The sequence below is a fragment of the Punica granatum genome, chromosome 4 (genome assembly GCF_007655135.1).
Source record: "Punica granatum isolate Tunisia-2019 chromosome 4, ASM765513v2, whole genome shotgun sequence".
In the NCBI taxonomy this organism is placed as follows: domain Eukaryota; kingdom Viridiplantae; phylum Streptophyta; class Magnoliopsida; order Myrtales; family Lythraceae; genus Punica; species Punica granatum.
The window spans coordinates 36,306,011-36,309,278 of record NC_045130.1 but is presented as its reverse complement, the minus strand read 5'-3'; the positions used below and the strand labels follow the sequence as shown (position 1 = coordinate 36,309,278).

At 44.7% G+C, this 3,268-nt stretch overlaps 1 pseudogene; it reads right to left on the bottom strand.

Moving 5' to 3' along the window:
* Positions 1-767: 767 nt before the first annotated feature.
* Positions 768-2,433, bottom strand: LOC116205900 (annotated as a pseudogene).
* Positions 2,434-3,268: the final 835 nt, after the last annotated feature.

Below are 3,268 nucleotides of genomic sequence, written 5' to 3'. Positions count from 1 at the left end.
TTCATTAAAATTATGGCCTTACCAAAGTAATAAATATTAATGGGTTTTATTGTCACATGCGTAGAAGGATATAGCAAGATGCTGCACAATCATTGGATCTGGTGAAACTATTTGGGGGGCAACTATTTTAAGGAATCGATCCGAACATTAAAAGCAGGGAAATGGTAGAAGTAAGCTACTGGAGAAAAATCGATGTTCCCACTTTTCCCCCATTCTAGGAGATACCATTACAGAAAATATATGAGTTCTCACAATTATATATATGGTTGCAAAACTTATTGCAGAATTTTTTTTTTTCTGTATGTATCATTATATCCGAAAGCCCAACAAGTCCCGATTAATTCAGTTTGAGCCGGATCAATCCATAGATTTTCTCCGTTCAAAATATTCGAACTCGAAACCTTATTTAATGAAAACAAGTGTTGAACCACTTGAATCAATTCATGTTGCTTTTCTTGCAGAATTTTTAAGTCACCAGGTATATTCAGTCTTTAATGCTCATTAAAGTATAATATATTGATCACAAATTGTATTACAATATCTTCCGTAAGAACCACACTAGAGCAGATCATTCGGAACACTATTGACATAGAATTACATTTATATATAGTAATAACGAATCACTCGAGGCTCTCGATCGAACGTGAAATAATTTTGAATGAGCCTTACTTATTCATTGTAAATGTGTAACACAATAAAAAAAAATGCTCTAAGTGAGAATTTGTGACTGACTATACTTCTTAAAACAATCCTAGGTAATTGAGTGTTATTTATAAAAATCGCTGAGTGGCGCTCATCTAATATCTTCTACTCTACTAGCGCGTCAGCTCCCTGTCTGATCAACTCCCATGCTTCCGCCACATGGATCTCCCGTGTGAGAGTGGCCTCTACTGCGAACCGCAGTCCGTATACCCCGCCAACCACCGTGTGTGTCATATAGACTCGGCCAGTCGAGCTCATCCAATCCAGCAGCTTCCGGTTGAGGGTGTCCACATGGACTGAACCCATCCCATCTGCCTCAACCGGAAGCATACCAAGGCGAAACGCCTAGGTGTAATGACCTCAAACCGCGGGTCTGACATGACAAAACCCTCAAACATCCTGGCCATACTTATGTCGGACCTGATGTGTTCTCGGAGGTTGGCAATGCCATAGCTCCTGAGGACGGACCAGAGTTGGAGGGACTTAAACTGGCGGCCGGTTCCCACCTGCCAGTCAATGTATTCCACGACCAGTTCCCTCTCCGATGGGCCGTTCCGCAGGTATTCCGGTTTAACCCTCAAGGCCTTGACCAGCAAGCAAGATTTCTGGACCCACAGGCAGCAGCACCAAGTAGCTGATTAGCCACTTGTGCGGACTGAGGCTGAGGGAGTCCGCCCGTTCGACACCATCCAGGTAGTGCCTGAACTCTGGGCAGATGCAAGCGCTGCCTGCGTCCACGTGGAGCCACATCGGAATCTCTCCTGCCACATCAGCGACGGGCTTAAGTGGGTCCACTGCTGTCATCGAGGTGGTCCCTACAGTGGCACATACAAAAAGAGGGACCAGCCTGGCTTCAACGTCAGCCACCACTGTCTCCCGCAAGAGTGCTGGGGACAGTGCAAACTCAGTCTCCATGGTCGTGGGGATCAATCGGATGTTCGCCGGGGTGGATCCCCACGAGCTTCGACACCTTTGTGAAGGTCGAGTGGGCCTGATCAGAGCCATAGACAACGAGCTTATGCAAGTCGTAAGCCCCACTGGAGTCGAGGGCCTGATCACGAGCTGCCACTAGGGCGACGAGGAATAGGATGGACTCGCTGGTGGTGTTCAGAATCACTACACCACCTCCGCTGCCGTGGGAGAACGTAAGGGGGCGTTTGGTTTCAGAGTTAAAGTAAAAGATTTGGGAAGTTGAAGCATACGCGCTAGCCAGTCCATAACCACCATCTCAAGCTCAGTTGCAGCAGGGGAGGCAAACCACGTGAACCGGACAGTATTGAAGCACGTGCACAACATCTTCTCGATAAAGGCAGCAGTGCTAGCTATTGCAGGGAAGTATGCGAAGAAGTTGGGGATGAACCAGTGGGTGATCCTGGGGATAAGGTCGGCCTCAATGTCTCGGAGGATAGTATGTAAGGGCTCAGGATTGTGGGGCGGGGCCTCTGGGAGGCGGGCCTGAAGGTAGCCCGGCAGGGCTTGGCTCTGGACCGGGTAGGTCTAGATGCATTTGCAGTAGTCAGCGATGAAGTTGACCATCCGGTGGGCCCGGCGGCGGAAGTGCTCAGGGTCCAAGGGCTCAAAGCCACCAACAAAGAGCTCGCTCGGTGGGACGTCGGGGCTGTCCATTGGATATTCTCTCTGCCTTGAGATGATCGACTAATAGGAAACTGATCGAGTACTTCAGGGTAGTCTAGCTTGTGTGGATTGAAGTACTAGCTAGCTATATCTACATATATATATATATATATATATACACACACATACATACATACATACAAAATGTATGTAGTGCAGCAACAAAACAAGTGTCGGGGAGTATTGTGTATAAACAGCTGAAAAAGATAGACACAAAATGTAGTTTTTTTTTTTTTTCCGATGCACAACTTTTGGTATCCTAAAGCCCAAATTCCACGTAGTTTTGGAGCTTTGAATATCCTGGGGGAGCAACTAAAGAGTCGGAAAATCTTATTTATATAAAAAGCAATCAGCAATTGGACCAGCACAATACTTCCATATTCGTCTTCGCTTTCATGATTGCAGTGACAACAAGGTTAATATGAGTAGAATCGTCATTTCACTTCAATAATCTAAGAATTGACATTGATCCACCAACATCAGCATCAATCTTAAGAGCATAATCAATTTGAAGTACTCCTTAGCAAGACAAATTAGGAATCTGTACAGACAAAATTATTGATCATATAATAACCTGCAGATGGTAGCCACCAACAGTGAGCATTACAACATCCGGAAAACAAGTCTGAACCAAGACTTCAACAGAAAGTTATAAGTAGTCGTCACGGGTAGGTATTTATCGTCATCCAACCACTGAAGCATATAGATTTACATCAAAATGAATATAACGCCTCTATTCAAGTTATTTTCTAACTTCTAAAATATAGTTAAAAGGGTATTTAGACCTCTAGCTAACTCACTTAACCAGCATACGCAGGAGACAAATAAATTACCCTAACGCTACAGATATGGCAAGGGAAATGAAATGACTATAGTCGACTTATGATCCAAACTCACTATATCAGCAAAACATTGTAACCAACGGAAGCTA